Raw genomic sequence first — 25,083 nt, forward strand, 5'->3', positions numbered from 1 at the left:
TTCTCGCTCTTTTTGGGTTAAAGGTCCTTTCATGCCCCCTATTTGCATGGGTTCCACGGTGTCAGCTCCCCTAGTAGAGGTCTGCGGTTTAGAAAACACTCGGGTATCAAATTTGGAACAATCAGCCTTCCTGTTCTGTAATCTGTGGTCCAATTGAACAACTAAGTCAATATAGTCTGAGCATTCTTGTGGAGGATTCACAACTTGAGCTAACACATCCTTGAGCTCTCCACGCAGGCCTCTGTAGAAAAGCGTTATTCTTTTATCCTCAGGCCATTGAGTTTCCACTATAAGTCTGTTGAATGAGGCAATGTAAGTCAAGAGGTCTTGATTACCCTGTCGTAACAAAAGGAGTTCATTGTCCAAGGCCTGCCCTTGTTCATGTCTTGCGAACAGTTTCTCCATGCTGGACTGGAAGGCCTGGAAATCATGAAGAACCGGATCATCCTGAGTGACTAAAGGGATCGACCAATCTGCGGCACTGCCACTGAGATAAGAAAGCACAAAAGCCACCTTGGCCTGATCTGTTGGGAAGGCAGCTGGTCTACATAAGAAGTGTAGGCGGCACTGGTTAATGAACAATGCAAATCTCTTTGGGTCACCAGAAAAGCGTTCGGGCAGAGCCAAGGGCACATTACCGGGTAGATTGATTTGCACTGGATTTGAGGAGGATGCTGAAGGATAATTTCCTCCTGGAGCGGGCAAAGGTGTTTGTCCTGCCTGCGTTTGTAGCAATTGTCTAGCGAGGTCCTCTGTTCGCTCCTTGGAAATTATCAGCTCTCTTCGTAGAGCGTTTGTTTCCTGACGAGCTGCATGTAGTTCTGCACTTAGTTCCCCAAGCAACTGGGCCAATTGATCAGTATCCGAGGTTTCCATTGCGCCTGGGTAGGAGTTTTGCGGTGGGCTTCGCGTTCTGTAACGCTCACCTGATTCCCACGGAGGCGCCGGTCTTGGCAGGATGGTGTCTGTGACTCGAAAAGTAAAGTGCAGGACTCGATTGGCTTCCGGGGCTGAGCCTCTTCGCACTGTGTGTCTAACTCGAAGAGTGAGATATCTGCAGGTGAAAGAATATGGGGTTAATGATCTGGGGTTGTCGGGTATCTCTCTCTCTTTCCCTTCCTCGCTTTTCCGTGGAGCCCCAAGGTCAACATGCTCACCTTAGATAGGTGAATGCTGGACTCTCCATCTGCGTCTGGTGCAGGGTGCCGTTGCCAGTTCCTTCACTGGGTGAAACGTAGGCCTCTTGACATCAGAGGATTGCTACCGTCATTAACTGCACGAACGGTGAGTTTCCGGACACCTTTTAAGTCCTTACAGTCTTTAGGTGCGTGGGCACGTTAATGTGGAACAGGGCTCTGTATAATGCTTTTTCTATTTGTCTTGCAGGGCCCTTGAGGTAGAAGATGGTGTGAAGAAAGCCGAAGTTCGAGCCAGAGTCTTGGAATGAAGCGCTTGGAAATGCGTAAGTAAATGCCGGTTGCCTGCTTTTCAAAAGCTCTCTAACTGTCTCTTTTCCCTTGCAGCTGTGAGTTCGGGTGTTGAAGAGACGCTGGAAAACGCCGGAGTATTTGCAGGCGTCCTATTGTGGCGGGCGCAATGGCACGTAAGTAAAATACCTGTCTAATGTCTCTTCTTTTGTCTTTCAGGTGCAGGATTGCAGCGTTGAAGAAAACCGGAATTCGCGGAGTGCCGGTAAGTAATTCCACACAGGAATAACTATGCTTTTGTCTTCACAGGCGGAGGAGCAGCGTGAAGAGATGGTAGCCGCCGATGGATCAGGTGAGGAAAGCGCTGCGCGTGAAGGTTGCCGTGCTAACCTGTTGTTTCTTGTCTTTGCAGGTGCTACTGAAGGCTGGATACAGGAATGGTAAGCGTTTGTTCTTGCAGGTTCAGGATCGGAAAGAAGAAAACTGGAACAGACACGGTGAGCGTTCTGCTGCAGATGCAGAATAACGCGAAGCACGTTTCATCAATCGGGTGTGGTTTAAATAGCCTTGGAGTGATGAGGCGTCTTCCTCCACGGCCTCGCCTAGGTAAGAAAAGAGTTCCATTGCAGAAGAGTTCCAGTGTTGTATCCAGGGAGTGGAGCTTGCCCCACCCAGGTAAGAAAGTAGTCCCGGCTCACAGATGATTCCTATGTGGCTGGTAAGTAAGCAGCATGGTCTGCTGCAGGTGAGTCCACCCAAGCATCTTCATACAAATTATGAGCCCGGCGCTTCCAGTGCCGGGACCAGTGACTTTGATGAGCCTGGTGCCACCGGCGCCAGGACAAGGTCCAAAAGGTCCCAGTGGGGACCGGCTGGTGCCTAGGATGAAGGTTAGGGGCCTGCTTCCAAGGACTTTGGGCTGGTCCTAGCTCCTTGGAAGCAGTGATCATGACAGCACCCCCCCTCAAGGCCCCTCCCAAGCGTGTCTTCTCCGGGGGTTTTGGCTTGTCGGGGTGATTCAGATGGAATTTCTTGACCAGACGAGGTGCGTGGACATGTTCTGAGGGTTCCCAAGACCTTTCCTGGGGGCCGTATCCTTTCCAATCAACCAGGTAATATAATTTAGATTTGGAGATTTTGGAGCCTAGGATGTTCTTTACTTCGAACTCAAGTTCTCCATCCACTAGAACAGGTTCTGGGAGTTCGGTCAATCGGGTTTCTGGTTGTACTGGTTTTAGTAAGGAGACATGGAATACTGGATGTATTTTCATATGCGAAGGCAATTCCAATATGACAGCCACCGGATTAATTATGGCAGAGATGAGATAGGGTCCTAGGTATCTCGGGATGAAGGTGCGGGGTCCTTTTAGAGGCGGGTGCTTAGTGGATAACCAGACCTGATCTCCCACTGCGTAGTGAGGGGCCTCTTTACGGTGTTGATCCGCTCCTTTCTTGTATAGAGCTTTAGCTCTTTGCAGATGGGCAGTGGCTTCTTTAAAAGTACGAGTAATCACCGAGTGCAAGTGATCCACAGCAGGTGTTTTGAATTCTTGGGGAGGATCCAGGTTAGAGGTCCTAGGATGGTTTCCGTATAATAGGAAGAAGGGAGTCTTCCCGGTTCCAGAATGGGTCGAATTGTTATAAGCGTATTCAGCGATCCAAAGGATATCCTTCCAAGGGTTTTCAGTTTGTTGGAGCATGCAACGTAAATATTGCTCCAGAGTTTGATTTGTCCTCTCGGTTTGTCCGTCAGTTTGGGGATGGTGACTGGTTGAAAGTCTCACATCAATTTGGGCTAAGCGACAGCAACTTCGCCAAAAGTGGGAGATGAATTGACTTCCCCTATCTGAGACCAAAACCGAGGGAAAACCGTGTAACCGAACGATGTTTTCTAAGAATTCTCGGGCTAATACTGAAGCTGAAGGTAGGCCCTTCAGGGGAATGAAGTGAGCCATCTTGGAGAATAGATCCACGACTACTAAAATGGTATTATACCCTGAGCATGGAGGTAAGTCCGTGATGAAATCCATGGACAGGGTATGCCATGGACAGGGAGGGATGTCCAGTGGGTGTAAGAGGCCGGCTGGTTTCTCCTTCTGACTTTTATTCTGAGCACACACACCGCAGGAGATTACAAAGTCTCTAATATCCTTCTTCCATGATGGCCACCAGAAATGTCTTTTGACCTTTTCCATGGTTTTGGTAATGCCAGGGTGACCCTCCAATAATGAGTCGTGATAACAGGAGATTACCTGTTTTTGTATTTTCTCACAGGGCAAGTACAATCGTCCTCGGAAATATGGTAGGTCTTGGTCCACTGAGAAATCCTTCCCCTTGAATTGCCAGTCCTGTAATTCTGCCGGAGTTAGGAGTGATTTGACTGTAGTCTCGATGTCTTCAAAGGATTGAGCGCTGACCAAGCCCAAAATCCTTTGTTCTGGGATTATGGGTATTGGTTCAGGATTGGTCAAGTGTTCATCTATTCCCATCCGGGAGAGGGCATCTGCTTTTCCGTTTTTACTGCCTGGTCGATAAGTAATTATAAAGCCAAAAACAGAGCCCAGCAGAGCTGCCTGGAAGACTGAGCTTTGGCCGTCTTCAGATATTGTAAGTTGCGGTGATCTGTCATTACGGTGACTGTGTGTCTGGCTCCCAAAAGATAATGCCGCCAGGCTTTAAAGGCTGATCTGATAGCTAAAAGTTCCTTGTCTGTAATTGAATAGTTGATCTCGGGAGCCGAGAATTTGCGGGACCAAAAGGCTACAGGATGTAATTGGTGTGTGACCGGATCTCTTTGTGATAAAACTGCCCCCATAGCAAGACTAGAAGCATCTGTTTCTACGATGTAGGGGAGTTCTGGGCGAGGGTGTTTTAGAACAGGTGCAGAGATGAATTTAGCTTTTAAGTCCTGAAAAGCTTGTTCCGCCTCGGTAGACCACTCAAAACGTTTGTTTTTCTTTAACAGAGCGGTGATGGGCTGGACTATTTGAGAGAATTCAGGAATGAACCTGCGGTAAAAGTTAGCGAAGCCTAACATGCTTTGAACTCCTTTTACAGAGGTTGGTGAAGGCCACTTGATGATTGCATCGGCTTTCTTTGAATCCATATGGACTTCGTTTGGTGACAATATGAATCCCAGGAACTCAACTTCAGTTACGTTGAAAACGCATTTTTCAAGCTTAGCAAAAAGGTTATGTTGACGTAATCTCTCGAGGACCTCTTTAACGTGTTTCTGATGTTCCTCTTCAGATGATGAATAGACGAGGATGTCATCAATGTAGACAACAACACACACATCTATGAGTTCTCTAAGGACATCATTCATAAAATACTGGAAGGCGGCAGGAGCGTTGCATAGTCCAAAGGGCATAACTTGATATTCAAACAGCCCATACTTGGTGCGGAAGGCCGTCTTCCATTCATCGCCCTCTTTTATTCGTACCAAGTGGTAGGCTCCTCTGAGATCCAACTTTGTATATATACATGCGTCTTTGACTTGGTCCAGGAGTTCAGGGATCAAAGGTAACGGGTATCTGTTTTTAACAGTGATTTGATTCAGGGCGTGGTAATCTATACAAGTCCTAAGGTCTCCTTCCTTTTCCGGAACGAAGAACAAAGCCGAGGAAGCTGGAGATTTTGAAGGACGGATAAATCCGTTAGCTAGGTATTGGTCCAGATATTGTCTGAGGTGAAGATTCTCTGGCTCGGTGAGGGCATAAATCCTACTGCAAGGAGGAGTTGTTCCGGGTATCAGATCTATTTGACAGTCGTAAGACCTATGAGGAGGCAGGGTGTTAGCTTGGTCCTTCCGAAAGACGTCTTGGAATTCCTGGTATTCGGGAGGTAGTTTGGGAACCTCAGAAGAGATTGCCGCCAGTGAAACATCAGGCCGAGGATAACAAGTGGAGATACATTCTGGAAACTGAACCGTCTTTGCTCGCCAATCGATCTGAGGATTGTGCTTCTCTAACCAAGGAATTCCCAGAATGATCTGGAACTGAGAGGCCTTGATCACATCGAACACGATTTTCTCCCCGTGTCCCTCTTGGCTCACTAACGTCACTTCTTGGGTGGCGTGAGTTACTGGTCCGGAGGCTATCTCTGTGCCATCCACTGTAGTAATGACGTCTTTTACTGCCTTAGGGACAAGAGGTAGATTCATCCTTGATACCATTTCACGGTCCACATAATTACCGATTGCTCCGCTGTCGATGTAAGCTTCAATTGCATGCAAACGATCCGGACGTTCAGGGCTAATGAGGACCATAGGCACCACGAAATGCGAGGTCATGGAACAGATTTTAACGCTCGGCAAGAGGACCTCTACACTTGTCGGGCTAGGTCATTTACCTGCTCAGAATTTGTGGTACAGGTATCTGCGGCTCCTACAGCCTTCTTAGCTGGTTTCACTGGACAGTCTCGAAGAAAGTGCCCCGAGTTTCCGCAATAGAGGCATAATTGCAGCTGTCTTCTCCTTTCTCGCTCTTTTTGGGTTAAAGGTCCTTTCATGCCCCCTATTTGCATGGGTTCCACGGTGTCAGCTCCCCTAGTAGAGGTCTGCGGTTTAGAAAACACTCGGGTATCAAATTTGGAACAATCAGCCTTCCTGTTCTGTAATCTGTGGTCCAATTGAACAACTAAGTCAATATAGTCTGAGCATTCTTGTGGAGGATTCACAACTTGAGCTAACACATCCTTGAGCTCTCCACGCAGGCCTCTGTAGAAAAGCGTTATTCTTTTATCCTCAGGCCATTGAGTTTCCACTATAAGTCTGTTGAATGAGGCAATGTAAGTCAAGAGGTCTTGATTACCCTGTCGTAACAAAAGGAGTTCATTGTCCAAGGCCTGCCCTTGTTCATGTCTTGCGAACAGTTTCTCCATGCTGGACTGGAAGGCCTGGAAATCATGAAGAACCGGATCATCCTGAGTGACTAAAGGGATCGACCAATCTGCGGCACTGCCACTGAGATAAGAAAGCACAAAAGCCACCTTGGCCTGATCTGTTGGGAAGGCAGCTGGTCTACATAAGAAGTGTAGGCGGCACTGGTTAATGAACAATGCAAATCTCTTTGGGTCACCAGAAAAGCGTTCGGGCAGAGCCAAGGGCACATTACCGGGTAGATTGATTTGCACTGGATTTGAGGAGGATGCTGAAGGATAATTTCCTCCTGGAGCGGGCAAAGGTGTTTGTCCTGCCTGCGTTTGTAGCAATTGTCTAGCGAGGTCCTCTGTTCGCTCCTTGGAAATTATCAGCTCTCTTCGTAGAGCGTTTGTTTCCTGACGAGCTGCATGTAGTTCTGCACTTAGTTCCCCAAGCAACTGGGCCAATTGATCAGTATCCGAGGTTTCCATTGCGCCTGGGTAGGAGTTTTGCGGTGGGCTTCGCGTTCTGTAACGCTCACCTGATTCCCACGGAGGCGCCGGTCTTGGCAGGATGGTGTCTGTGACTCGAAAAGTAAAGTGCAGGACTCGATTGGCTTCCGGGGCTGAGCCTCTTCGCACTGTGTGTCTAACTCGAAGAGTGAGATATCTGCAGGTGAAAGAATATGGGGTTAATGATCTGGGGTTGTCGGGTATCTCTCTCTCTTTCCCTTCCTCGCTTTTCCGTGGAGCCCCAAGGTCAACATGCTCACCTTAGATAGGTGAATGCTGGACTCTCCATCTGCGTCTGGTGCAGGGTGCCGTTGCCAGTTCCTTCACTGGGTGAAACGTAGGCCTCTTGACATCAGAGGATTGCTACCGTCATTAACTGCACGAACGGTGAGTTTCCGGACACCTTTTAAGTCCTTACAGTCTTTAGGTGCGTGGGCACGTTAATGTGGAACAGGGCTCTGTATAATGCTTTTTCTATTTGTCTTGCAGGGCCCTTGAGGTAGAAGATGGTGTGAAGAAAGCCGAAGTTCGAGCCAGAGTCTTGGAATGAAGCGCTTGGAAATGCGTAAGTAAATGCCGGTTGCCTGCTTTTCAAAAGCTCTCTAACTGTCTCTTTTCCCTTGCAGCTGTGAGTTCGGGTGTTGAAGAGACGCTGGAAAACGCCGGAGTATTTGCAGGCGTCCTATTGTGGCGGGCGCAATGGCGCGTAAGTAAAATACCTGTCTAATGTCTCTTCTTTTGTCTTTCAGGTGCAGGATTGCAGCGTTGAAGAAAACCGGAATTCGCGGAGTGCCGGTAAGTAATTCCACACAGGAATAACTATGCTTTTGTCTTCACAGGCGGAGGAGCAGCGTGAAGAGATGGTAGCCGCCGATGGATCAGGTGAGGAAAGCGCTGCGCGTGAAGGTTGCCGTGCTAACCTGTTGTTTCTTGTCTTTGCAGGTGCTACTGAAGGCTGGATACAGGAATGGTAAGCGTTTGTTCTTGCAGGTTCAGGATCGGAAAGAAGAAAACTGGAACAGACACGGTGAGCGTTCTGCTGCAGATGCAGAATAACGCGAAGCACGTTTCATCAATCGGGTGTGGTTTAAATAGCCTTGGAGTGATGAGGCGTCTTCCTCCACGGCCTCGCCTAGGTAAGAAAAGAGTTCCTGTTCCAGAAGAGTTCCAGTGTTGTATCCAGGGAGAGGAGCTTGCCCCACCCAGATAAGAAAGTAGTCCCGGCTCACAGAGGATTCCTATGTGGCTGGTAAGTAAGCAGCATGGTCTGCTGCAGGTAAGTCCACCCAAGCATCTTCATACAAATTATGAGCCCGGCGCTTCCAGTGCCGGGACCAGTGACTTTGATGAGCCTGGTGGGGACCGGCTGGTGCCTAGGATGAAGGTTAGGGGCCTGCTTCCAAGGACGTTGGGCTGGTCCTAGCTCCTTGGAAGCAGTGATCATGACAGTAATGACTCCTTTTGCACCTCCTCACATTTGTGATCTCACCGTAAATGGGCATTTTCTGATGACCACACCCCATGGGCAAATAGCTTTGCCTCGAGTTAGCTCACCAGCTGTCATGGTGCCAGGCTCAGAACACAAAAACCACACCATCTAGTGATGGGGCAATGGGTCACTTGACTCACTTATGTCCCTTTGGGACATATAAACACAGAATCATATAGAAATGTGAGCAGGAACACTTTATTTCAGTGCAGGAATGCTTTTACTTTATTTCAGTGCAGGAGTGTTTTTATTTTACAAGAACTTTCGAGGAGCTGAAAGCCTTTATTCCAGAGAACATCCTAAGGTGCTGACTCATCGGGTGTGGCTCCCTAGGCCTGTAATTCATGATCTGACTCATCTGGTGTGGCAGGGTGTGACAGGCAGGCTGAACCTGGTGGCCGTGGCTTCAGAAGCTCAGCTATATAAACTGCTGCATCCTTAAGGCTGGTGCTTTGCGTTACTGTGCACTCGCGTGCAACATGACACTCACCGCCGCTTGGACCAGTTTACTTACCTTTGAAACCAGGCGTTCTCATGCATATTCACCTCCAGGAAACCGGTGTTTCATTGCTTCATCTGCAGACTCATCTCGTGACATCCAGTGATCTTGATCCCGATGTTGCAGCACCGCACTCCGCATCCCCGAACTCGGACCCTGTGAAGAAGAAGAAAGACAAGGTTAGAACATCCGTCCTAGGGCTGCGCCGCATTTGAACTCTGTGCGCCCCCTAGTTAACAACTTATCAGCTACTGTACCGCTGCAGCTTCGTTCCTCATTCCCTCCGGCTGTTGCCTCGAACTGCGCAGCTTCTGCTGGGCCAGCAACATCATCTGCAAGGGAAGGAAGCAAACGAGCAAACATCAAAAGTGGAACGGACAGCAATACAAGACTACAAACTTTACAATAGAACAAAAACAGACGAGGAAAGACAAAGCCAAACAGGAACACTTAAATGAAGTATAGTGGCTTATTCGCAGCAGGACTGGACTACCATGTGCAAGGGACAAGTGAAGGAAATCAGTCCAGATCATACAAGCGCCCCTGCCAGAAGCAGCAGGACGCAGTGCTCGCCAAAACTAATCAACAGGTGAGCTTTCCAGGGACAGCGCATCCCACGGTTACCACGGTTTGGGAGAAGGGGTCTGGAAGGGGTTCAGGCACACAAGCTGGCATACTCACGCCTCCTAGTCTCCACGCAGGAGCAGTACCGAGCAGCATCACCTATTACCACCAGTCACCACATAAGCGCAGAGGGCAAAGTCAGACCAGAGCGACTTCACCCCCGGGAGGGCTGCAACCATGCCCCAAGCCTCCACAGAGACCAGGTGAGCATAACAGCATGCAAAGCCTCTTCATTCATATCTCTGCCTGGCCATTATGGAACCTTCTGAAACTGACCAGTTGGCCCGATTACTGTGAGAGTTACGGGCTGAAGTTCATGCCTCAAGACAGGAAACCAATGCCCTAAGGAGGGATCTAATTATGAACTGGGAGCGGACAGAGGAACTTGCAAGGCAAATACTCCAGGCACAGGCAGGCCAGGTCCCACTGCCGGTGTATGCCCCTCCTGCCGTGCCTCCACAGCCCACGCCAGTACAGGTGGTTCTTCCAGGGGGGGTTCCCCTGGCCCCACCAGAACGCTTCACAGGCGATCCGAATAAGTACGCCATCTTTATGAATCAATGTTGCCTACATTTCTTGTGCAGACCTGGGGCATTCCCCAATGATCAAGCGAGAGTGGCATTTGTACTCTCATATTTGGGAGGTAGTGTAGCTGACTGGTAAATACTCTCAGTAAACCGGGATGATCCTTTGCTTCGAGACTTCAGAGGTTTCCAGCGTGAAATGGAGAAACTATTTGCACGGCATACTCAAGGGCGGGTTATGGACAATGAACTGTTATCACTACGGCATGGTAATCAAGACCTACTAACATATTTTGCTTCCTTCAATCATCTGATAGCACAAACAAACTGGCCAGAGAAGAAAAAAACTACGCTCTTTTAATGAAGCTAAGGGAACTTAAGGATGTATTAGCACAAGCATTAAATCCCCCGGAAATATGTGCTGAATACATCGACCTGACAGTGCAGCTCGATCACAGATTGCAGAATCGGAAGATGGATCGTGCCAAGGGCGAGGGGCGGTCAGTCTACGTGCAACCCCGTGAGAATCAAACCAAATCACACGATCAGTCTGAGCCAATGCAAATCAGAGGCTTGCGGAGCCCACTCAACAAGGCAGAAAGGGAGAAAAGGAGACAGCAGCAGCTTTGTTTGTACTGTGGTAAGGCAGGTCACTATCTCCGAGAATGCCCAGTGAAAACACCCAGGAAAGCAGTTGGAGCAACTGACAAGGATGAAGAAGAAGAAAAGGACTCAGGAAACTCCAATACCCGGCAAGCGTAGGGGTCCACTAGTCGAGCGGTAAAAAAGAACCTATACAGACCTCACATCTAGTCATCCCAGTGCTCCTGGTAAACCACAAATAACTATCAAAAATACATGTCTTGGAGGCATACATTGACAGTGGGGCTGTGGGAAATTACATGGACCAAGATCTGGCTACCCAGATAGGCCTTCCTCTCCGACAGAAGCAGGTTTTGGAAAACATCACAGCAGTTGATGGATCTCAGCTATCATCCAGCCCAGTGACGCATTACACTGAGAAGGTCACACTTCTGTGTCAGGATGGTCACCAAGAGGACATCGCCTTCAATCTCATTGGCACTCGTCAGTTCCAGATGATATTGGGAATGCCCTGGCTGGAGACCCACAATCCCGTGATTGACTGGTGTAAACGAGTTCTGACCTTTCCCCAAGACTGTGCTGACACCTGTTATAGCAAGGGATTCTCATTAAAACTTCTTACCCACCTAGGTTCGTTGAAGAAAGAAAGCATACTGGGCCTCACCAGTTCACTAGCACCTGAATACCTGGATTACCAACATGTCTTTCAAAAAGAGCAAGCGAACACTGTACCTCCACAGAGACAGTATGAATGCCAAATTGATCTGGTACCTGGAGCTCATGTTCTTTTAAGAGCAAAGCAGAAACAGCAAGATTTTACTTTTTCAATCTTGGAATCAGATGTTGGCAAAGGGTTTAGGAAGCACTGCACAGCAAGATGACAACATGGGAGCAACAAGGAGAAAGAACAGTGATAGTCAAAGGCAGTAGAAGTTAGTCCATAGGGAAGGAACTAACCCATAGTTCTGGAGGTGGCAAAGTCAAGGCAGTCCGGATTTCTTAGAGGAGAGGTGGCCGCATCATTGTGGTTAAGGTGCAGGGAGGACCCCAATTAGCGTTCCGGAAGCGGACAGAGAGCAGACAGGGGCCTTGGAAGTGGGCCTTTGCTGAGAGGGCCGGCTGAAGCCTGCCGGACCCTGATTGGATGGAAGAATACACTCAGCAACCAATGGGAGTGCAGCACAGGGAGAGGTGATTCAGCACAGCCTGTCTACACAACAAAGAAAACCACGGCGGCCATCTTGGAAGGGCCAAAAACAGTCAAATAAGAAACAATAGGAGGAAAAAACTAGCAATGCAGCTCCAGGTATTAAAAAGCTCAGAAAATGGCTGCACGAGGAAAATGCCAAATAAAACAGTCCTTGACAACAATATTATGCAAAATTCCTCTATTTTTCTTATTCTTCTTTTTTTCAAATTTCGATTTTTCAGGTTCAATAATTCCCCAGGAGGTGTAGTAATGCACAGAAAGTGCACCTACCTAATGGAATGGTCAGCAGCCAGGTACAAACTCCACATGTGCAGGAGAACAACAGATGGCCAGGAGGGTGGAAACAGGACCTCACTCCCAGTGAGAAGCAGATGAAAATTCATTAATTAATTCCCAGATGAATTCATTAATTAATTTCGGATGTGACAACACTGGCCCTGATGTCCCTTTTGATGCAATGCTGCATATGTTACACCCTTCAGGGATGGGTTTCCTATCCAATCCACACATAGCCCTGTTTTCATCATCTTTAAGATCCTATGGGGATCTTCCTCAATCAATGCAATGGGGCCCTCCACCTCGATACCACCTCCCCTCTTCCCTCCTGTAGTTCCTGCTGCCTGGCTCCACCCGCAGACACACAAAACCACCCTGGATGCAGGGCCATTGCTCCAGAACGTTGCGCCCCGCTCTCTGCAGTGGAGTTCTTTGAGAAGTGGTGTCACGTGATGGGTTTCTGGTCACTTCCCAGATCAATCAGACATGAACTTATGAAGTGAAGGCAGGTTCCTGATGTTTATGCTGTTCGGCTATTTTCATAAATCTGGTCTTTCTGAATACATTTCTTGGTCACAAAGCTCATCAAAATTGGGAACAGCTGAACAGTTATCAGCTGGTTTACAAAGTGTCTTTTTTGCCCTGTTGGTTTAAAAACCATGCGTCTTTTTCTTTAAAATCGGAAATCACAATCTCAGTAATATAGGCCATGTTCTTTTGGGACTTCAGCGTCTTTGCAGCTGACAGTTCCACAGATCAGAGAGGCTATTTTTCACATTATGTGCAAATATTCTTTGCTGGCTCGTTCTTAACTAGGCCTGAGGTATCCTGAATGGGAAGCGGAGAAAGATTTTTTATGGAGGCAATCTTTGGAAAAGTTGCTAATGAACACTCTCCAACCATAAAAACAGACATAACAAGGATTCTTTCTGGCAGTAAAATAAAAGTGAAACGAATTACCGGGTACCAATAACCATACTGAGAAATTGATTTCATGCTTCGAATACTAATCAAACAGTAGGAAGCCTGTGATTGTGTACAATCAAGTTTGTGACAGAGATCCCCATGCCAGTAGCCATCCTTGCGAAATGCAAACCCAACTCTAATGGCATACAGCATAAACATCAATTACACAGATTTAGCAAGCCAATCCATGACGCAGAAACATCACATTGGAGATGTGGCCATGCACAGACTACTGCAAGAGTGCGCCAGTAGCAGGCCCACGTGGATTATGATTAGAAACACAGGGAAGCAAGCCCAGTGTCAGGAAAGATGTGCCAAATACCAAGTCAATGTATGCTGTGAACATCGATGATATGGTGTAGTGCACATCTGGTTATGAATATAATGTGGCACAATTCACAAGTGTGTTTAGTACACATGTTACCGGAGGAAATGTGTGCATTCTGCAGGTGGGGAGATTCTGAAAAGTGAATCTGCTCCTGCACATTACGCGTGCTGGCAGATACTACCAACCCACCTTGTTTTAGCAAGCCAGGCATGTTCAGCGGGAATTAATGCCACTTTCCAGAGTGCATACCTGGCTCACACAGGGATGTGCTTACGGGAAGATGGCACAAGTGCATCTGTCCCCCATGTGTCTAGTTTCCCAAATAACAGGTCAGACACAGGGGAAACCGCCTACACCTGCTTGCCATTGAAAGCCCCTCGCATAATAGAAAACATATTACAGAACAGCCTCATCTTTGCATGTGCGTTTTTTAAAAAAAAACTTTTAACATTTCCAGCATGGAAATATATATGTGTGAATGATAAAGTACCAGCTCTACACGTGCAAAGGTTGTTTACAATGAAAGGTGTATGCCTGAATATTTGCAATATTGGGAAAGCAACACAGCGGGCCTCATTAGGACCCAGGCGGTAAGGGGTTTACGGCGGCGTAAACAGCGCCGACCCTTACCGCCTGATTCTGAGGTCCCTTAGCGCCATGAAGGATTTAACACCTGCCTTTAGCAGGTGTTAAAATCCATGGCGCTAAGGGACCTTGTTGTTAATTACGCCACCGTAATTTACGGTGGCGTAATTAACGCCTTCCCCACTCCCATTATGCCCTATGGGGCAAAAATGGGAATGGGGAAGGGTAAATGGGGATTGGGGACTTACCGCCCCGCCAACCTCGGAATGGGGCGGTAAGTCCGCCAACCACCATGGCGTAAACGTAGTTTACGCCATGGTGGTAAAGGTACGACCCAGGCGGTAACTTACCGCCTGGGTCGTAATGAGGCCCAGCAAGTGTTATGGCATGCAAAATTAGCATATGCACTAATTCTGCATGCAGAATGTGTGTGCATGCTAATTTTGTATGAAGCGCATCACCATGGACAACACATGACCATTCAAAGTAAATGTAATATAGCTTAAATACATTTATTTTCCATCACAAGCTAAAATCACATGTCAATTGAAAAGTTACACAACTTTAAAGGCCCAAGGAGTCACAACTTAACCCACATAGAAAAATAGCTGGAGTAATAGCTCACTTTTTTTACCACATCAAATCCCTTTACTGAATGAAACTCTTTTGCAAGAGGAACAGCAAATAGGAGACAGAATCAGCAGCTATTAATGGTCCTGTGGGCACCAGGATGTCACCTATAGTCTTGTCCATGAAATGTATACCATGCTAACAACAGCTATGAGTGTATGCACGTGAAGTACATCACTACAAAGCCCCAAGGAACCTTGGATCTAAGCAACTTCTTAGAGCCTGCCATGCTGTGGTTCAATCTCCCATCCTCTGGAACTCACGTCCATCCTGTATTCACCATGACAACAATCCTGATCACGTCCAATGATCCCTCATGACTACATTTCTCATAAGGTTTGTAATACCTGCCTCCTTCTATCTGACTTCCCACATTAACCTTTATTAACTCTTGACTCTGAATCAATGGTCAGATTGCAATGGGTGCATTACAGGAAACATGAACACATACAATAAAGTCTTAATGATAACACCAAGGTGAAAACATTATCTCAGTCATTATCCATTGACTTTGGAATTAATTCCCTAACAAGCTGAAACTCCAAAGGAATCAGCTAAGTTTCATGCAAGCACTAAAAAATTAATGAATAATAGATGTTGCTTCTCCTCTTCCCCTCACAACCGAAGAGGGTGGTACAAGACCACAATCACCCGGGTGCATGTGAGCAACACATTGGGTTGCTCCAAATGAGGGCCATAACCCATAGTTTAAGCCTTTGTTCAGAGCAAACTTTTAATTGTGTCAACTGTTCTGAAACAGCAGGAGGTTCAACTCCTCTGTCCTCACACCTCTCCTCACATCCTAACCCAAACCACTGCCCATGAAATAAAGAGCACTTACTTCAGATGCAATCTCTTCCCCACTGGAACCTTTACCTTCCCGCTTTGAACCACAGCTGTAACCAATGAAACAGGAGAGGTGTAGGAATTTCTTTTAGGAGCAAACACACTGTGCAATTGTCACTTCTTTTTTGTCTTCTTAGAAAATTGATATTACACATTGGATCTTTAGCCTGGGGTGGCATTGGCATAAATGGTCATGTAGGAGGGGCTTCTCCAAACATCGATGGCCCTAGGACATTGGGGTAGTTGACAATTGCAGAGAAGGAGAAAAATCCCCCAGCCCCCACCACAGACATTAATGCCTCAATGTAAGTTTTGTCTATGGTCTTAAGCACTGGACTTTAGAGTATGGGTTTTATGTCTTCAAACCACCCTAGCATCTGGAATGTGGGCAACAGCTCTTCGTGTGAATGAAGCTAGAAACATCTTTCCTACCAGGTGTGACAGATTGCCATTTAGCAAGGGTGTAGAAGCCCTGGCTTTTTATGCACATTAAATTAAACAAATAACATATGCCATTCATTCTCATGACGTGGAATCTGCTAAATAGATTCCCCTTTAATTAGCTTCATACCAAAAGCATAAAGTACATCTGTGTCCTGTTCATCAGCAGCCCAATCTGCAGTGCCTGCTATCCATTGGCACACAGCAGGCTCAGAGGACACAAGTGCCCATTTGACAGCAAAGTGACACCCGTGTCTCAAGATATTCATCTCAGTTCCAAAACCCCATAATTATGAATCTGCTGAAACGGTGGCATGTTCAACTTTAAATATAAGACATACCTGAGTTAACGTATTGGAGGATGGTATGTCTCATAATTATTAACAGCCACATCCAATTGGTATCACATATGTGTCAGCCTTGTGAGCCCAGCTCAGCTGTGAAAGGATTATGTGTATTTCCCACAGACATGAAGGTGAATACACAAATATGGGTGAATACATGCTGCGTTCAAAACGTGCATGTAAATACAAGCTTCAGAAGTCCCTGTGAAATCACACACAGAAAGAAAATAGCAGCTCTGTGCAATGAAGGGATTCTGTTTCCGTGATAGGCCCAATAAGGCCCAGTAATCATGTTTTAGTTACACTATGACACAATACCCTGTAGATAGGCATACACATGTACTCGTATCCTAACCTTGCAGCATTTAACATCAGTAGAGAAATGTACTAGAATTGTTTATAGTGATGAATAGGGATTGCCGTTATTTTAAATTGGATGAATCCAACACATGTAGGCCATAAGGCTCAGTTAGCTTCTCCTGAAGCACACAAACTTCCCCATTACCCCTCAGCACAGGACATCAGACAATCCCTCACATGCATTCCAAGTTGTAACAGTTCACACAGTCAATGGTTGAATGCCTTGCAATGATTGGTCAATGCATGGGGAAGAAAGTGTTCCCAGGGTTTAGCAACAAGAAAGATACTAAGCCCCAGAGTTTAAGGACAAGACACTGTACACTGATTGGCCAGGATGCCTCAGGTTTGTTGAGTTCCCACAGCGATTTCCCAGAGAGATATAACAATTTATATTCCTAGGCAGAAGAGTCGAACTGCAACTTAATGGAGGGCATATGTTGACAGAATTAGAGCAGCACAATATGAAGAACCATGCCGCAGAGCAAGAGTAATCTTAATACAACACTGTCCCCTGTAGGATAAATTGCACTTGATGTCAAAGAATCAGTTGTACAAAACAACATAATTCATATAAGGACTCTAATTAGAATTAACAACCAATACAGAGGTTTATATCTAACTCACATCGTGTGAATGCAGAGATGATAGGGACCCTTTTTGAAGCTATAATTAGAACGAGCACCAGTGCCCCTGCACTAGAATCACATGAGAACCAGTAATCAGAATAATAATATACACCTAGGTCACATTACCTGAAAGTAATATCGATTAAAGGCAAGCTCATGATAGTTAATAACGCACAAACACTTATATATATGTAAGAACAAGAACATTTGCAGAGAAAGGACCCTGAAGGGTGCAGCGCATGGATGGCAAGTTTGGGTGCTTGCTGGTGGGCTGCAGATGAGAGCGATAGTGGGAATCTGCCAAATTGCCCACAGAATAAAAGATAAGGGAAGACTGGGTTTGCTCTCACACTGCGCACACAATATCAAATAGAAAGCACAATTTGCTGATTATATTGAGTGATTTTAATCAACAACGTTGCAGCCTGACACGTGTTTCGAGCTTCATGCTCTTCTACTGAGGCTTCTTAAACATCATTTCCGTGAAAATAATTATTACACAATTCCAAAATCAATAGTAAAAATAGAACAAAAACACCCAGACCCAGAACACATGGAACAGGTAGGGTGTACCAACCAAATGAAAGTAAAAAACAACCACAATGCTATAGTAATTGAATAGAAAGTTAGCAATAAGTACATTTGAATGAAACATAAGGTAAAAACATATTACCAATGGAGTGTGGCATTGTTTGTCAAAGGATATCAGGTTGATAAAGAGAAATAAGAAAATAAATAAAGAACATTAATTGAGGGAAAAGGGGTTGCAATGGTGATCAGCCAGAAAGTACATGGGTAAAGCCCAAATTGTATAGGGGTACCTTAATCTTGGTCAATCTGCAAATCCCATGTTAATGGAAATAATTGCGCAATGAATTGAATTGAAATGAAAATGAGTCAAGGGATAACAAAAAATGTTGTCAAGCGTAAAGGGCTTACCAGGTATTGAACCTTAAATAGAATTTAAAAGTAAATGTGGGCTCCCTATGAAACAAGAAAAATTTAAGACATTTTTTTTAAAAAAAGAGAACATTTTGAGCGCCTATTAGCTGACATACCGAGGAAAAATAGCACATAATTGAAATTGAAAAATGAAGGCAACATACCAATAACTTGCAGTTGCACAGAGAACGTATTTAGTCAATCAGAGCAATGCTGAAATGTAGCCAAAATCCAAGTTGTGAACATCCCGTAAAGAGAAAGAAGAGCAAAAGAGAGGCATCAATTAGCAAATTGGATGTTGCCTCCGGCGGACGTCTAGACTAACACGGAATTGATTTAGGTCCCCGTATAGGTTAGGGTTCATCTACAAACTAACTGAGCGATAACACACCAGCGCGTCCGCTGCTAAATGAAATGAATGGAGCCGCTCGCGTGAGGTTCTGTGTCCATAATTGAATGGAACAGAAAGGGCGGCAACAGCGAAGAAGGCCGAATGCCGACACAAACAGTATGGCAAAAGGGCCGCCATGTTGAACTAGTGTTGTGCTCTGCAATTGTGCAAAAGAGAAGCAATGGAAAAGATAGTATGTGAGAGAGTGGAAATAACCACTGGTAATTTTTAGAAGTATAATCAACCAGCCAATGGAGGAATCCATTTGATTGGATGAATAATTAAAAGCATTGTATGCGTATATAAATTGTAATTTAAGGGCTGAATGTAACCAGGCTCGTGAAATGCACATATTAAAGTTGCAGCTAGAACATCCAGAACAGGGGACTGTCCATGTTATAAACATTAAAATTGAAGACATTTAGTACAAGTGATGGACTCTGGAGCCAACATGCAAGAGGAGGAGCCAATTAGCGAATCCTACCTTGAATCTATGATGGTTACTGATTACGTAACCGGGTCAAAAATAAAGGTTAAAAAATTGTATGCAAACACATGTATTGATTGACTGATCTCCATTGTTACAAGCATATAGTGGTTTAAGCAAACCCTTAATGTGTCATGTAAAGTGCTCAAAGTGTTATATTTAATGTCTCACAAAGATGATTGGTCCACAATTGTGTAATCGTTCACTGCACTTCTACTCATCCTGGACCAACCAACACTAAAAGTCTAATGGGGTCATCATGAGTTTGACACTAACCCTTTAATGTGGTGGTAACGCTATTACTGCCCCATTTAAGGTTCTGGCAAATCACAGGTTTGGTAGGATTTACCCCCAGTTGTCTGCTGGGGGTAAATCCACTGGAAATGTACTTATTTTTGATGCAATTACTGTGTGGTAATACCGTTGACGGTAGTCACGCTGAAAATTCTCCATTTGGCCCAATGGCGAATGGGGAATACCCGAATGGGCCTAATGGAGAATGGGGATTTCCCGTTCTGCCAAACCCGTGATCCAGCTCTAATAGCGCCAGACCCGTTGGCAGTAGCGCAATTAGCACAGGCGGTATACTGTCCAACTCATGATGAGGCATTAAAAGTAGTTTTGACTGATACATGTGTCTAATGCTACTGTTCAGTTGCAGTACGTGTGAAGAGTAATTAGCTCACAGTAAATAAGCTAACCAGCAAGTATGTGAACAAAATGTATAGAAACACCTATATTGCTGATCACACCAGCCAATAAGCAGTGATGAAGTTCACAGCAAATGTTGTTTCCTTTCTGTGACTGCTATAAAACCTGCCAATTTGATTGACTTCTTTGAATGTATTTTTGATATTTCCCTGCTAATGCAGGTACAATAAAATGTTTGATCTTCTCATATCTTATGCATGGCATTTTCTGCCTCTTTGGATTACTTTTATTTGTCATGTTATGTTATGTTATTTTATCTTATACCGCGCCAAAGCCCGTAGGCATCCAGGCGTCGAGAGACAGAAACATGCAGGCTACCTATGAGGAGAGGGTGTACTAATGGAAGAGATAGGTCTTCAACTGTTTCCTGAAGGAGAGTAAATCCTCGGTCTTACGCAATGTAGCTGGTAACGCATTCCAGGCCTTAGTGCCTTGGATATGAAACGCTCTGCCCAGCCCACGGGATCGTTTCACACGATGTAGGACTAGTAAGAGATCTTCCGCTGATCTGAGTCTTCTTGAGGGTTGGTAAACACTTATAACATCCTTCAAATAAGTTGGTGCAGTCCCAAAGACGCATTTATGACAGATGGTGAGTAGCTTAAACTGAATTTGGGCCTCAACAGGAAGCCAATGTAGCTTTTCCCTAGCAGCAGTAATTGGTTCTGAATATTTCATTTGGTAGATGATGTCATGATCTCTGCTTCCAAAAGGTCAGGGTTTTCCCAACTCCCTTGGAAGCAGATCCATAACCCAGGTTCCGAGTGCCAACCAGTCCCAATTGGGACCTTTTGGACCCAGTCCTGGCGCCAGTGGCACCAGGCTCATAAATATGCCCAGTCCCAGCGCTGGAAGCGCCGGGCTCATAATGCTTGGGTGGACTTACCTGCAGCAGACCACGCTGCTTACTTGCCTGCCAGTTGAGCCTCTGATCTCTTCTGTTTGGAACTACTTTTCCTGTTGGGTGGGGCAGGAGCCACTCCCTAGATTCTGTAAGAGGATTCAATTCAACACTACAGCTAAGTCAACGCCTAGTCTATAATACTGAATGAAAACCCTTATTGATATATCTTTATGTCCAGTTCATGCGTTCTGGATGACTACCCCTATATAACACCCCTCTCTTGGAATCCCCCTGACCCCACTGAGCCGAGAAGTAGTTCTGTTTTGCAAGTTAAAAGGTTTATTTGATAATTTAAACAATAGATATATAGATCACACTTTATAATAAATTAATAATTGAATATCACACTTAATCTAATATGATAAATATTAACAACGGAGAATCTGGCACTAACACGCTTCTTGATAATCACTAAGGAGTTGACATGAAATGGATAAGGTAGCAACAATACTTTTATGGTTTCAAATGGATGCAATGTGGAATGAAATGCAGTACAGAAAATACTCAATATGATTTCAACAAAACAATGTAATCACTTTTCTCTGGCAATCCCCTCCCCCCTTTTATGCAATGCAAGGAAGTGGAAGGAAGGCACACAATTCTCAGAAATGCAATTCAATGTAATTCAGTTCAATCCCCAGCAAGCTTAAAGAAAACAGATAGGAGTTTTGAAAACACAGGCCCAAATGCTTTGATATGTGCTGGCAATTCAGTGAAAAGTATGCTAAAATGCTTTTGATTCCCTCTAGAGGTACAGGGTGAGTGGTATCTAGTTAATATTAGCTCAGGCTTACTCTTGCAATGATTCAGGAATGATTAGCAGGTTAAACGAATTTCTGGCAAATGGAAGGCAAGCAGCAGCTGATTTTACATGTGGAGAAATTTGCAAATCGCGGTAAAATTCGCGGATGCGTGTTCCGCGATTGCGGTAAAACTATAAGGGGTAGGAATGTGGTTCTTGGTGCGATTCAAAGCTAAGATTCTAAGCTTTCAAATGAAAGTTACTGCAAGTCTCTAGCACAAACGGTCGCGGAGATAGGAGCGATTAAATAAAGGTTGTTTTTCAGATTTGAAATTTTAAAGTTCAAAAAGACAAGTGCAGCTTGCAACTAGAAAATGACAAGTGACAGCTTTACAAATGACAGGTGACAGTTAGGAGACAGTTCTACTTAGATTAAAATAGGATTGAATTATATTATTTTAACTAGGAGATTGGTTCTGCACAGTTTTCTAGGTACTCACACTATATTCTTGAGTGAAATGGGCCTCGCCATGGATCTGGTCAGGTTTTAAACTCGCCTCTGGTCTCTGCACTTCACAGTGATCTGGGTCAGCTCTCTCTGGTTCTCTGGTCTGGGTCTCTAGTTCTGGATAGATTGAAGTCTCTAGTTTGGCTCTCTGGAGGTTTGATGGAGGTAAAGTAGGGATTTTTCCGGCAGAGCTTCCAGCGGCAGATGGATTTGAAAGTCTCTATCTGTCCTGTCTGTCTGCTTTTATGTGTTTAGAATGTGGGTGTGTTCTAGCATCACTGACCCTACCTCTCTCTCAGCTTCTAATTGGTCAAACTTCCATTTCTCATTTGATTGGGGAAGGAAGTGTGTGTCAGCGTGATGTCATTTTATGGCTTGCAGAGAGTCCACTCCTCCTGTCAACTTACACACAAATCTAGATTTGAAACAAATACATATTTTCAGAGGTACATATTGTTTTAAAATCATATGCACCCATCATGCATTACAGGAGGTATACCCTGTTCAAACTCTGCTCTTCCTGGGAGCTTGCATTCAGAAATGGCAATATTTTGCACTTTTTAACTGGTTTGCAATTCCGGACATTACCCCAAATTTACACACATGTGCGCAAGGAGTATGGACATTAACTGATGAAGTTTCAGATTTTTAACATGCATACATTTAGAGTAATATCCACTTTTCCGCTGACACCCCCCTGAACATACCACCGGTTCTAAAAACCTCTTAAACTGTGGGCAGAAAAATCACAAGAATTATGGTATCATTTATAAAATTTTCACATGTCCGCTCTATGAATGATCCATCTTTTTAAAGTTATGTTCTGGCTCCAAAGGGGTGTGGTTTCCTCTCAGCACAAGGTAGAAATACTGGTTTATCCAGTTCTGCCAAGCCAGCTTGCTCTCACAGGCAGTGCCCCTCCCAGCTTCTGCCAAGAGGAAGCTACATTTTACGACCGCTGTAATAAAACCTTTGCATGAGTCAAGACAGGCTTTGTTCAGAGCTCCTGTAGAGCACAGGTAATTCAATTATCAGATAGATGGCATATCCTTAGTGTGAGCAGCAAAAGGGCAGCTAGGCCTGGGAACACAGCTGTGACTCAAGTTTCACTCCTGATGGGGGTAGTTGCCAGGCAGAATTCAGTTCCTTAAGCCAGGTTTCAGATAAAATGTCACTTTTTGTTGCTTTTTACATTAACTTGCAATTTTACACATGCAGCTAAAATGCTGATTCTAAGTGCAAAACTATGACATTTCAACAGTTACAAAGGCATGTGACACCAAACATAGGTCACTCATTTAATCTAAACATTTCGATTTTAGTGTCTTTAAATCCAGTGCAACTTAAACTGCTGACTCCATAGCTCAGCCAGTTTTGTTATAAGCATTGTTCTGGGCTCTTCATTTCCCAGATTTTGTAGGCACACAAAACTCCATTCTGCCAAATGTCTGCTGGTGTTCAGTGAATATTTTGCACATATTGCAATGTTTGAAAATAGGCATTTTGAGCCTGCCTTCAGAGAAACACAGGGTGGTTTTAAAACGCCGGCTTTTGGATAGTGGTGAGTACTGGTACTGCACCCATTTTTGGGATTTAACAAATGAATTCCCCACAATTCTAAGTTGCATTTGGCAATCAGCATTGCCATTCCCAATGGTTTCAGACTACTGTGCGGGTAGTCCAATGGTGGTTTTAGAGCGCTTTGAAGCTAACCGGCGCTACTGTTTTTCCTTTGGCAACCCATTTCCCTCATGGCAACCCGGCCTTTCATTCTCGCACTGGTGGGTGGCAAGTGAGGCAACCATTTTGGTGTGCGCACAAACTGCGCAGCTTTCCTGGATTTCGGCGCACATGTGGGTTTTCCGCCATCTTGAATTTTCTAAGCCCACAGCACCAAATGTTGTAGCATGATAGCTTAAACGTGGGTCAGGACACCCAACAAGCCCCCCCCCCCGCGACTGCACTTTGAATTTGAGTCGATGGGGAGTCGCGTGCCCAAGGGTTTTGACCCACGCACCGGTCTGTCTGCATAATCTTCTTCCAATTCTGCAAATGGCACAGCTCAGCATCTTCTTCTCCATCCAGTACTGATCGATCGGTTCTCCTCGCTGGTCCTGATGGGAATATTGGGCGGTCCACTGGGCCCATTGGATCTTCGTTCCTGGTCTCCGGATCGCCCTCCTTGGCCCGTCTTCAGGTTTTCTTTCTCCTAGGACGACAAAGGAAGAGCGGCAATACCTACTCATAGACGTTTTTCCACCACTGTTGAGATAGTGGGGCAGCATATGCATTTCATCATAACGAAACACTACATTCTTTTTTTGAAAAAAAAAAAACAGTATAACTAAGAGACAGTTTCATGCAAATCACAATATTTTAGAGACTAGATGTGGTATGTTTTATGATTGGAACTGAATTAGCCTGAGACAGTACCCGCTAGGATTCCAGAGGATTCCTCCAGTTGTTGCAGAGTGTGCCTGGGATGGCAACACTTTAGCTGGTTTATGTGGACCCACTTGTCTTCTCCCTCTGCCAAAGGACCTTTGGGGATGTGGATTTTGTAGGCCACAGGGGAGATCTTGTCTATGATCTCGAATGGTCCCTTCCATGTAGGCAAAAATTTGCGCTGCTTGGCCTGGTTCCTTTGGAAGTTGTATAGATAGACCCGGTCCCCCACCTGATATTCCTTCCTGGAAGTTTTCAGGTCATAGTGGGTCTTCATGCTATCAGCTGATCTTTCTAGATTCCGCTGAGCATAAGCAAAAGCATGTTGGAGGTGTTTCCTTAAATTCTCCACATACTCATGAGCAGTGGAGGCATTTATCAGTGTCTGCTCTTGGGTCCTGTAGAACAAATGCTGGGGAAGCACCATCTTGCGCCCAGTCATCAACTCAAATGGTGACATTTTGGTTGCAGATGAAGGGGTAGATCTGATAGCCATTAGGACCAGAGGTAATCGGATATCCCAACTTGGCCCAGAATCTGCCACAAACTTCTTTAAGATGCTCACAATTGTCCGGTTATATCTCTCTACTGCCCCAGAAGAAGCTGGTCTATAAGCAATATGCAGCTTTCTCTTGACCCCCAGTATCTCCCACATCTTTGTCATTACTTCACTGGTGAAGTGGCTACCTCTGTCTGACTCAATCCTTTGAGGTAGACCAAAACGGGAAAAGATGTGGTTAATCATCAAGGCAGCTGCTGTTTCTGCCTTGCAGTTTGGGGCTGGGAGACATTCCACCCACTT

This window comes from Ambystoma mexicanum, chromosome 4q (genome assembly GCF_040938575.1).
Source record: "Ambystoma mexicanum isolate Mex_15411 chromosome 4q, UKY_AmexF1_1, whole genome shotgun sequence".
In the NCBI taxonomy this organism is placed as follows: Eukaryota; Metazoa; Chordata; class Amphibia; order Caudata; family Ambystomatidae; genus Ambystoma; species Ambystoma mexicanum.